Genomic DNA, 13,187 nt, shown 5'->3' with positions numbered 1-13,187 from the left:
AATGTCTAAAAATAAATTAAAAGGATTTATTTGTTCGATTTTAAAATAACAAGGATCTAATTGTCCAATTCTAAAAGCATGAGGGTTTAATTGTATCTAAAAAAAATAACTGACCGAGTACTTTTGAAAAAAATTGATGGTTTTTTTGTATTTTTTGCCGAATTAATTCATATTAAATTTAATAGATAAAAATTTACGAGTAATGGGTTTGTGACACGTGTCCAAAATGGAGCATTTGAGTCGTTGAAGCAAGTAAGAATGGAGGACCCATGAATCCTGAAGTAGAAGTGAAACAAAAGAGGATGAGAAGTAGAAAAATGCCATCTTTCTGATTTGGTGTCGGTCAGATTCAGATACATCAAAAAACTTTGTCAGAAAATAGTACTCCAATTTACTTTTGCAATCAACTTCGATTTCACCAAATTATAGGACCCACGTAACCAAATGCTGACACGTTCGAGATTGGCGGGCCATGCATGACGAAGATGATCATAAGCGTCTTTAATTTGATTATTACTCGGCTAATTAATTACTGTGTTTTAATTTGATTAGCTTAATAAGCAAGTTACTTTTTTTGACTATATTGCGTAGAGTTGGTGTGTAATAGATGAGTTTTGTTGCGTGAATGACCACAAAAATATAGGGTAAGTGCATTACCTAAACAATGACTTAAAAGAAGGGCCATTTCATGCACATTTCTGCATCACGCCCATGTGATTTTGTCAAATTTTGTTGCGTTTTCAATGAAATTATTGATACAGGGTAATGAGGTATTATAGATGTGTTTCAGTTATAAAATGACATTTTTAAAATTTTTATATTCAAATTAATTTTTATTCGAGTCGTAATAGGAACTAGAGAGAATTTAATTTAATCAAAGAGAAAAAATTAAATTTTTTTATTAATGACAATTGAGTTCTACCTCAATATTTATATAAAAAGCTAAAAAATAACTACTTTTTCTTAACTATCTAGCTCAGTTAGTCTGACTAACACACTGAAAATATGAGTATATCAGCGCATCCAACTAACATACTTTTCACGCAGTTTGATAACTTGGCAAGTTATCACCTGGATTGATCATTTGGATTGATAACTTGGTGTTGACTAGGGCTGTAAACGAACCGAGCTATTCGTGAGTAGCTTGGTGTTCGGCTATATAAGAGTTCGGTTCGTGTTCGTTCGTATTCTAAACGAACCGAGCTCGAACTTGATTTCATGTTCGTTAATATAAATAAGCTGAAAATGAACTTAGTGGTGTTCGGCTCGTTTACGTTCACGAACAGCTCGATTAGTAGTTTGTGAACGAGCTCGAATAAGAGTTCGTGAACAAGCTTGTATATAGTTCGCGAATAAGCTCATTTAGATACTCGATTAGGTGTCCGCGAACTAACTCATATTTAAATTACTTTATATAATTATCCTAAATAATCCTAAAATTATATAGAGTAAACAAAACTACGTAGTTTTGATATATTTTAGTATATGTTTGGAGAAATCATTTTTAGATATTGTTTTTTATAATTTTTTCAGGTTGTAATCGTGTTTATTCGTTTAACGATTACTCAAGCTGAGCTCATGTTCGTTTGTTTAGCCGCTAAACAAACAGTCTCGCAAACGAGCTCACAAATGAGCTCGTTTAGTACTTATCGAGCTTGTTCGCGAGCTTGTTCGTGAACTACTTGTTTAAGACTTATTGAACTCGTTCGCGAGCTTATTCGTGAGTTCGTTCGTGAGTTGGTTCGTTTAGCGGCTAAACGAGCTGAACACGAACTGAACATGAACACTATTAAATCAAACAAACCGAACATGGACACTTTGTTCAAAACTCGACGGAACATGAACCGAACATGAACACCTTTTTCGCTAAACGAGTCAAACATGAACACTCCAAATCTCAGCTCGGCTCGTTTACACCCCTAGTATTGATAAGAGTTTTATTAGAAAAAAATATATATTCAGGTATCCTTGACATATTTGGAAAATAATATGTAATTATTTATTTTCCTATTATAGACTAATTAGCTTATATTTAGGCCATAAAGTAGGATTTTGTTGAATCGCAACTAGTACTTATATGTATTGTAATTGTTTGAATAGAATATACTAGAAATTTATTCTCTATTCTCTTTTCTACATGGTATCATAGCATTATACTTAAACGTGGAAAACTAAATTTCTAAAATCATCCTAAATGATATGAATTAGCCATTATGGTCTTAGCTTATGGAGATGCGTATTGGAGGACAAAACAAATTTGAATTTCTTATAAGAACAATACTGAAATCATCTACAAATGACAAGCAATTGAAAACTTGGCTTATAGACAACAACCGTGTTAAGAGTAGGCTTATTGACTCTATTAGTCCGTTGTTAATACAACGATTTATCCATCTTCAAACAGCCAAAGAAATATGAAAAGTTGTTGAAAAGACGTTTTATGACAGCTCCAATGAAACACAACTTTTTAAACTGAATCAAAGATTATTCACCACTCACCAAAATGGTAGACCTTTACCTTTATATTAGGCCAAATGTCGTAAAAAAGCCAAACCTTTTATAAAAGTTTCACAAAAGTCCTGACCTTTCAATTTTTTCGATTTTGGCCAAAAACATATTACTCCCTCCGTTCTTTTTTAGTTGTCCATTTAGCCAAAATTGCACATAATAAGATAGTGGGATTTTTATCTTAAATAATAGGAGTAAATACTAATATAACCCTATTATATAATAAATGCTTTGTAAATTGAGTTATAGAGTCATTTATTAGGGAAGGTTAAATTTGGAAGATAATAGCTAATGTTATCTTAAAATTCTAAATGGACAACTAAATGTAGACAAATTCATTTGGCTAAATGGACAACTAAAAAAGAACGGAGGGAGTATTTGGTTTCAATTATGGCCAACTCTCAATTTGATTTCAATTTGCTTATGTGGCGCCTACGTGGCATGAATATATATTGAAAGGTCATGACTTTTGTGAAACCAAATAATCCATTTTTGGCCAAAATCGACAAAATTGAAAGGTCAAAACTTTTGTGAAACCAAATAATCAGTTTTTGGTCAAAATCGACAAAATTGAAAGGTCAAAACTCACTAAACTGATTTGAGCGTCAGAGCAAGCAGCCTGTGAAACTCATCAACATTATATCTGACCTCTGTTTCTGTTCAGTTGCTAGGTTACTCGGAGCTCATGTGCTTCAGTCATTTATCACATAATACATTAGCGCCAGGTTAAAAAAAAAGAGTTGTAATAATATTTTATTTTATCCTTGTGATTTGTCAAAAATTCAGATGAATTTTGAGTTCAAATTTGTCACCGGCGTCAAATATTTGATCACCGGTAATACTTATTATAAGCCTATCACCGGTAATACTTATTATAAGCCTATTTGGATTTCAATTGATTTAATATTTTATATTAATCAAGTCAAGAAAGTAAACCAAAGTGTTATTTTATTAATTTACAAGGTTCTATAAAGTTCATTAGATGTTATAATCAGCATCTTCACCAAATCATTTTCGTTTTTCTATAAATGGTTCATGAACCACATCAGATAGAGATAAATTCTTCTTTTTATTAAATTTAAGATAGAGATGAAATTATTTGTTAATGGGATTGGAATAATTTGTTTAGTGAGTTGATGTTGGGATTTAGCATAGAGTCAAAATCACTCAAATATTATCACTTTCCAGCATCCGGTCTATAAATTTAATTTTGTCAAGAATCATTTTTTTATTCTTTATTTTTTTGTTAGCGGAATATTGAAATGTCATCAAAATAATGAGTCACCAAACTTGAACTCTATCTTTTTCCACATGTCTCTTCCAATAATTGAATTCCTACACTATGCAATATGATCACCTTTTTTTTGTTAATGCAAAATTAATGTCACCTTTTTCTGCATATAACTTCATTACCAATTAATTAAACTTTTCATTCAACTAAACTCTTTGCATTGATCAAGATGATAGAAATTAAGTTCTTTTGAGTTTCAATTTGTTACGAAAGAGATTGATTTAAGGGGGAAAAAGCAATTCATAGAAAATAAAAGGGGAGAAAAAGCATAGGGAATAATTGATGCTAAATTGGAAAACTTATGAAAAATATTTTTTTTATTACTCGGAGGAGGTGGTTTTAATTTTTATTGCCGGAAAATCACTACCGCCTCCACTTTTTACATATACATTAATAATTACTCCCTCCGCCCCAATAGAGTTGTCCACTTTGCCTTTATCACACAGTTTAAGAAAAGCAATTATTGTTTGTGGGTTTTGTGAATTTTTACTTACTTTTCTTGTCATACCCCTATTTAATATAGGACTCACTTGCAATTTACTTTCAATTTACTCATTAGTGGATTTTAAATAGGGGTAATATAGAAAAATTAAGTGTAAAAGTTAGTTACTTTTTGAAAGTGGACAAGTATTTTGGGACAAAAAAATTTCTCAAAGTGGACAACTCTATTGGGACGGAGGGAGTATTTATTTAAATATTTTTATTAATAAATTTTGTAATTTTTATTTGTTTTTCTTGATATATTTTTAGGGATATTTTTTTCATTTTTGTCTTTTTAAATTTTTTAATATTTTTAATTTTGTTTTTGATACATCTTTGAAAATGAAAATTGTAGAAAATTTGAGTCTTTTTCTCGAGAAGAAATTTGTCGTATAGATTTGAAAGATGGGATTTAGGGCAACCATGATGAAACACTCATAAAAAGGTGGGAATTTTGTTGAGTTCATAACAATTCTGTCTGTTATTGAATATTCAAAAGCAGAGTTTAGCAAGATCCAAGATAGCTACACAAGTTTCAACAAGAATTATTTGTTTTCTCATTTTTATTTCCAATTTGAAAAGATTTTATATACTCCAATAAAAAAGTATTCATATTAGCTATTGATTCAGTTTTTTTTTAAAACTGGTAGTTATTAACTGTAGTTTAACTGATAATACACATCTTTGAAAAAAAATTGATTAATTATCGCAGTTTATATGTAAAATAAAATTAAAAAATATAATTTTTATTTTTATTTTTTAAATTATAAATAAATTGTATTATATTATATTTAATAAAAATAATAATTTTATAAATAAAATTAGTTTAAATTATTTAGATATTTTTTTTATAAATATATCATTTATTTAAAAAAATATTAAATTATAACTACTCTAATATATATATATATAATAGTTTTATATAATTTATAAATGATTCGAGTGTTTAAAAATAATTTTATATATTATGAATATAATACATTTTAGTTGTGGTAATTTTGTCTAAATAATTAAAAATAGGGCTTTTTACACAAACAACCTACTTTGCCAATTTCTTATCTTTTATACGGGTCCAAATTTGCCTTTTCTAAACTATCATGTGCGGCCTATTTTATTACTTTTATACGGACTCTATATATTAAACCCTAACAGCATACAAATCATAATTTCATTTATTTTCTCTCTCCTCATTATTCAATTCTCTCTTCCTCTCAGTTCATCTTCCTCTCTTTTTTACCGTTCGCCGTCTTCTGCTGAGCCGTCCTCTGTTCCTCCGCTCCTCCGTCATCGTTCTCATCATCGCCTCCGTTGTCATCTTTGTTAACGCCATCATCTCCTCTGCTCATCGTCGTCATCTATTTGATTTCAGATCTATAATTTATTCATTGTTCTTCTTCTTCTTCTTTTTTATTTTCAGATCTATAATTTTTTACTGTTATTTCACCATTAAACATGTATAGAGATTATATTTTAAGAATATAATGCTAATTTCATGTTATGTAATATAAATTTATGGTTATATGGAATAAATTTTTGTTATTTCTGCATTTTTTGTGTTTGGTTGTATTTCTGTGTTTTTTTATTCTGCAGTTCGATTTATTGATGATGGTTGATTGCTGAAATATTATAATATTACAGTGTTGTTGATTTTATGTTGATTTTGTGTTGATAATCAATTGGTATTTCCTCAATTCTAACATTGAAAAAATTTATTCTAAAAAAAACATTAGCAAATTAGATAATTTTGTGCGTGAAATAAACTAAAAAAACAAAATTTAAATGATATTAGATAAGGATATGTTAGCATTATCATGTTGACATGTTGTTGATTTCTTGTTGATATTTTATATATTGTCACTATTTTTCAAAAAATTATGTTTTATTTTATTCCTTATGTTGATTCGTTGTTGATTTATTGTTGACATTATGTTGATATGTATTTCAACTTTTTTTGATTTTCAATTTTGTGTTGACATGTTGTTGATATACTGTTGATAACATGTTGATTTTTCAATCATTGAAAGAAAAATAAAGTTAGTCTTAAATTGATGTATTAATGAACTATTGATATGTTTTTAATAATATGTTGATTGTTTTTGACTTAAATCAATCAATATTCTCATTTTACAAAAATCTTGACTAAATTAGCATTAATTGTTGATTCGTTGTTGATTAATTGTTGACATTATGTTGATAAGTATTTTTATTTTTTTTGATTTTCAATTTTATGTTAACATGTTGTTGATATACTGTTGATAACATGTTGATTTTTCAATCATTAAAAGAAAAGTAAAGTTAGTGTTAAATTGCTGTATTGATGACCTGTTGACATGTTTTTGATAATATGTTGATTGTTTTTTACTTAAATCAATCGATATATTAAATCTTCACGAAAGTTGTAGATTAAATGTCAAATTATATGTATATGCAATAATATTTGGAAAAAGACTGATTTAAATGCTTGGTTCATTGGCTTCAATAACAGCCATGACGGCAGTTTCGCAGTCATTTAAAATTAGCTCAAAGAGCCAACTTTGAGGTCAATTTCCGATACCTTCGAGAAAGAATCTTAACTCGAAGTCTAAACGGAAGTTGTAGAACATATTGCCGACTATAGGAATATTAAATTTATTTGGTAAACGGACGCTTCAGAATAAACGATCATGATAGCCAAAGTAGGCTCGAAAAGAGGAAACATAAGGGAATAACTCGAGGTTAATGGATACCTAGATTTCTGATAACAGAAGTCAAGGTTATAGGTTAGGAACCTATAAGTGAAAGTACAGTGAGATGAGATGTAAAGCGATTGGGAGATATGAGCAGCAGTTAGAGAAGAACTGCAAGGTTTAGATACCCACTATTCGTATACTAGTAGATAAAGTATACGGTCCATAAGGACAAGTAAAGTAGAGATAGACACGTTGATAGACGAAAGGTAGTAAGTTGACAATAATGCACAGCTGTGCAACTATGCCATAGACGGCAGTAATTTTTATGATGTGCAATTGTGCCATAAATGACAGCAGTTATGACACATAAGACAGCAGTTGTTTCACATGCAATGTTTATGCTGTGAAGCATAGAACATGAAATAGAAAGAGTATTCTTGGGTTGTATAAGTAAAAGAAGAAAATGTATGTAAATTCGAGGACGAATTTATATAAGGGGGAGAGAATGTAATATCCCGTATTTTATAAACCACGTGTAAAAATTTTATTAGCCGGGAATACGTAAATTAAATTTAATCGTAAATTTCATTTATAAGTATCCCTAAAAGTATATCGTAATAATAGAAATTTAAAATTTAAATCGAGGATTTAAATTTTAATAAAGGGATATGAACGGGATTAATAGAATAGAAGATACGACTGGAGTCGTAAGATAAAAATATATTGATAATTAATATATCAATATACCACTCTAATTGTAGAGTTTAATATTTCGGATAAAACCCCGAAATTAAAATGTCGAAATTCGGAAGTTTTGACGTGTAATTAACGAATATAAATTAAGATATATATAAATATATTTTATATATATATTAAAGAAAAGAAAAAAAAAGATGATAAGAAGAAGGTGAGGCGGTTATGAGTGAGGGGAAAGTAAGGAGAAATGCTTCCTTTAATCCCTAAACTTTTACTTCAATTAGTTTTCAATTATTAACTAATTAAGTATTATTCGTTAGTCTAAATTAAAATAAAATAATTTATATGTCCCGAGCGAATAATTTTGGTGTCATTATTCGCGAAATAATTTGACGAAGCTATCGTCAAAGTTTCATGAAATTTGGACGTATTAATTTTAGTCAAGTGGGACTGATTTGGACCTAATAAATCTTCCGAGATTTATTTAGAATAAAATATAAGTCGGATAAGAATAAAAAAATTATATTTTTATTCTTTTTATATTTTATAGGATTTTTGGGTAAATTTTTACGAAATTTGAAAGTCGTTTCCGTTTGGGCTACGGACGACTAGTTTAGAAGTTGGTTTAAAGTGCATGATTGAGCTAGTACTGAAACGCACTTTAACCATTATTATATATATGTGATTTGGGTTCAGATTATAACCCACGAATTCATTTGCTTCATTTAAGCAAATGATATTGAGCTGCTTAGCTCCAGTGGCGACGGCAAACATTAGGGCTTCGATCCGTTTCGTCCGTTTCTCGATTCTAACTCCATTTCTTCGACGATTACTCGAGTAATCGAGGTATTAATTCCGTATTAAACGTTTATTTTAATATATTTTGATATATATCGAATATATATACGTTTATAAACGGTTACCGTATCGAATCGAACGTATACCTATTATTTTTACGTTTCGAATGTGAATTTGGATAGATTGGATTTTGTATACGTGTTAGGAGCGGAAAACGAGGTTAAAAGCACGTCGGAATGGCCCGGGGATCGATTTCCCCGGGGCTGGCCTGCTGTGCGCCCGCACAGCAGAGGCTGTGCGAACGCACAGCAGTGGCTGTGCGCCCGCACAGCAGTGGCTGTGCGAACGCACAGCCAGTCACTTGCGGACGCACAGTGACTTAGCGGGACGTGTGCGTAGGGACTTTTCCGGACTTTTTCGGCGGACTTTCGAGGGGCGATTCTGAAATGTTTTCGCCTAGTAACTCGATGTGTTGTCTGACCGAAACTAAAATATTTTAAATAAATATTTTTAAACCTAAGTCAAAGACTTTTAAAATGAGATTTTAAAAGTAAAGTTAAACGTTTAAAAAGGACTTTAAAAGAGTTAAAGTCGACGTTTAACCAGTTTAAAAGATTTAGCAAACGATGTTGCTAAATAATTAGTATACGACTATGAATTGTTTTGGCAATCAAATCTATACTATTAAATGATTTTAATTAGGTATAACTATACCTAAAAGGACTTCTAGAGCGAAGTCTAAACGTTTTATCGAGGTGAAAACGATTTATATGATTTTAAAAATTAAAAGACCATAAGTGTTATATGTTATATGTTTGTGTGATTTGTCTGGGCCTAGGTTTCAGGACCTAGTTGTTTATACCAGAAATAAGTATTGATGTTTGTATTGTGTGTTTTGTATGTTTGATCCGACTAGCTGTCCAGCAGTCAGACCAGGACTCAGGGGAGTCTGTCACACATACGACGGTGCTAAGTAGCAACTTAGCAGTACTGTGAGTTTACTTGTTTACTTTTGAATATCAGTATTCAATTATTTTAAATCCATAAATCGCAGTAGTATAAACTAGCCAAGAGAGGTCCATTGGAACGAGCTACCTATTGGGCATCAATAGGGTTGCGTGATCACCAACACCGATTTTTAGATGTACTTCTGTCGAGGTATAGAGGTATGCATGTCGTGTAAGTCATTGGGAAAGTAGATGCCCTGACTTCACGGGTAAACCCTGAGACGGCAGTAATACAGTTACGGTCGCGGAATAAACCGCGAAGGCAGTTTCTGATTACGGTCCAGGTACCAGAGATACAGAATTGGACGGCAGTGATTCAGTTCACGGTCTTTATTCTGTTGTCCATAAGCTCATAAGATGAGTGTGTCTGTTAGGACATTTGTGAACTAGGGTTTCATATGGATCGACGTAATTGGTCATATTTTATATATAACTGTTTTATATATATAATGCGATTTTGGTATTTATCTGTAAATTGTTTACTCACTCAGAAATATTTATATTTCTGACCCCGTTGTTGTTATCCCATTTTTCAGGAAACGAGATTTGAGGTCAGTCGAGCTTCCACATCCCTTCTTCAGGAAAGCTCTTCTTTGGTAATGTACATAGGATTTTGTACTCTTAGTATGCTGCAATAGTATAAGTGTGATGTGCCAGCAGCCGTGCCACTAGTCCTTTGTTTAGATACTCTGATAGGATCTAGTGCATGTGTGTACCTATTGGGTGGCTGCTTAGTGGCATATCGTGTCTAGTTACCGAGTCGGCCTCGTGTGTTTTTGTGAGGGTCAAAAACAGTATGTTTTATGTTCGCCGGATATGTGTAACCGGTCCGCTGTGTATTTTAATATGTTTAATACCACCGTTGCGAGACGCAGAGGTGTCCGCTTTATTTTATTAAACATATTGACGGTGGCGTGTGGTCTGGAACAGGGATGCCTATGTGTTAAGGCAAGCGAAAGATAAGTCCCTGGTTTCCAGTAATCACCACGCCAGGTTTTCAGAAGGAAGCGAGGGTTGAGATAACGAGGTTATCCAACCAGTACTTCTGAAAATCAGATTTCGCCTATATGTGTGTTTTCAGAAATGTGTTTTGTTAAAAGAGAAAAGTTTTAACGGTATTTTCTGAAAACGGATCGTACGCGAGGTGCGATCTTTTAATAATATTTGCGAAAAATTTCTAGAGGTTCTAGGCTTGCTACGGGTTTCGGAACAACCATTCCCATTCCCTAGCGCCGGTCGTGACTTGGATTAGGGTGGAATCCGGGTCGTGACAAAGGTGGTATCAGAGCAACATTTTAAGTACTTGACCATCCGAAGTACTGTTGTTGATACTGTTAAGTAAGTTGTGTTAGAAATTATGGGGATTCCTAGTAGACTATTGCAGCAACATAGGATTCGAGTCATGTCTTGATCAGTTTTCAGTTGTTGAAAACATTCAGCTATAAGTAGCAACTCGTATACGTCTGTAGAGTATATGTGATGTTTGATCAGGAACATATGAGATGTTCTTGTGTTTGAAACACGATACTAACAAGGGAACATGTGAGATGTTCCTGTGTTCGAGACGCTCTATTAGAGTAGTACACAATGGTCAGATCAATTGACCAGTATTCAAGGAAGTTGATTCTGTTTGAATACAGAACGAGGCGAAGAATCCAGAAGAATCATTTGTTCGAGAAAATAGTTAGATTTTCTCTGAACTATATGTGTGATTGGTATGTGTTTTATTTTATATGTGTTTATAAGGTGTTATCTGTTATATGAAAATGTGTTTTTCTATAACTGTTATATCGGCTACTTGCGTTATGGCCACATGTGTTTCAGCATGTCTGGGCCTAGTCGAGCTCAGCAGTAAGTCGTGCCTGATAATCCATTAGAGGCTGAAGATTTTACTTCAGTTTATAAGATGGATACAGACGATGATGCTATTGAATTAGAGGATCTGGAAAGATTAATGGGAAACATAAATTTTATTGACGATAGTATTGATTCAGTGTCTGAATCTACTGTTATATCAGCCTATATATAAGGTTTAGGCTGGGGGAGGATTTAGAAAAGATAAACAATCTAAGGATAGTTTAATAAAGGATGAGTCATTCCCCAGGTCAAAGGAGGGGGAATGTGTATGCTAATGAGGAGAAAGAGGAACAAAGTTTGAATAGAGTGAGACGCTATGTGAGAATGTTCACGAGGAAGGTAAAGGAACGCTTATACGCCGATACGGACGAGGAAAAAGGTCCGATGATTCGAGAGGCACTACTGCCTCAACAATCATCCTCAGGTAACATTTAGATATGTGTCTTATGTTTAAGTTAAGTACATTTATGTGTTTTAGTACTAGAAAACATAAAGTACAGATAGAGAATATCCTTAAACAAGAACACACATACTAATGAACAATAACTGTTAATAAACAACCTGACAATGAATAATAACATAAAAGGTAAATGTTAAATAAAGAATGATAAATCCTAATGTGAGGATTAGGAAACCTTGAAATGGCACAGAGAAGTAGTTTGAAAGAAACTTATTAAAGTTTTATTTTACAGTTGAACGTATAATTGTGCTCAGATGCATTAAAGGTGCATGTTGCGAAAATCACTATAGAATAAGCATATACCTGAATTTTATATATAGTACATATATACATAAAATGATTTGATTAGGGCATGCATCATATATATTGATATATCAGAATATCAATGAAAAGTGAATTGAAATAGCAACTCCTTGGGGATGAGAGATGTCATCACCCTGAAGCACAATTGTATTAAAAATGTTTTGTACCGTGAATTTGAGAATTCACAATTTGTTTGAAAAGTGAGATTTAAAAGGCTTGCGCAAGCAGGACGAATAATAATTGTCTCAGACGAGATCAATTGTATTTGTCTGACAAATTGATTTATATTTGTTAAGCGTCAGTGTACGCAGGACAAAACTGTATTTTCTCAAACGAAAACTCTGTGATAGTGACAAGGTAGATGGGAAAAAGGGATAAAGAATAATGGTTGTATTATAAGAATAAATAATAAATACCTAAATTCTAGTGTTTCATACCGAGACATTAGAGATTAATGAAAGTACGGGAAGAGTAGAGAGAGTGAGAATCTATATTCTTACTCAGGAATAGACTGATACAAGTCCAGTGATGAACTTTTATGGTAAATAAAAGTTCGAGGGTAGACAATAGAAGATTGTCACGATTAAGATAAGAGAGTAGGATCTAATTAAACACAACTCGGTTAGTTTGACTTCAAGTAACTATATGTGAACAAAGTCATACACATGTGTTTAATTAAACGGATTGGAGATTAGTCTTACAGACAGAGCAGATGTCAGTAATGGACATATCTCTTAAATCCATACGAGTGGTTAGATAAAACCAAAATACATAAGTCTGAGAGGAGTAAACCTCAGCACTTAAATGATAAATAACAATGAAACATCTAAGAGAAAGATTATGAAAGGAAGTATGAGTATTCTCAGAACCGAGTAGGTACACTACTAGTTCTGATATGAATAAAGAGGATCAATGAATATGTTAACGACTAACGGAGTTGTTAAGTCGTGTTAACAGATATTCATTAATGAAAATGATTATTAAATCATAAAACGAATAAATAATATACTTAAAAAGTATATCAAACCTTGAACCAACATAAGGTAAAGATGTTATCAAGGTGTAACGGGGATGAAGATAGTGAATTGGACAAGTGAGTTTCAGATGTTATCTGGAAA

Source organism: Mercurialis annua, linkage group LG5 (assembly GCF_937616625.2).
Source record: "Mercurialis annua linkage group LG5, ddMerAnnu1.2, whole genome shotgun sequence".
Lineage (NCBI taxonomy): Eukaryota > Viridiplantae > Streptophyta > Magnoliopsida > Malpighiales > Euphorbiaceae > Mercurialis > Mercurialis annua.
The sequence above is the reverse complement of the archived record's forward strand: the minus strand, read 5'-3'. Positions refer to the sequence as shown.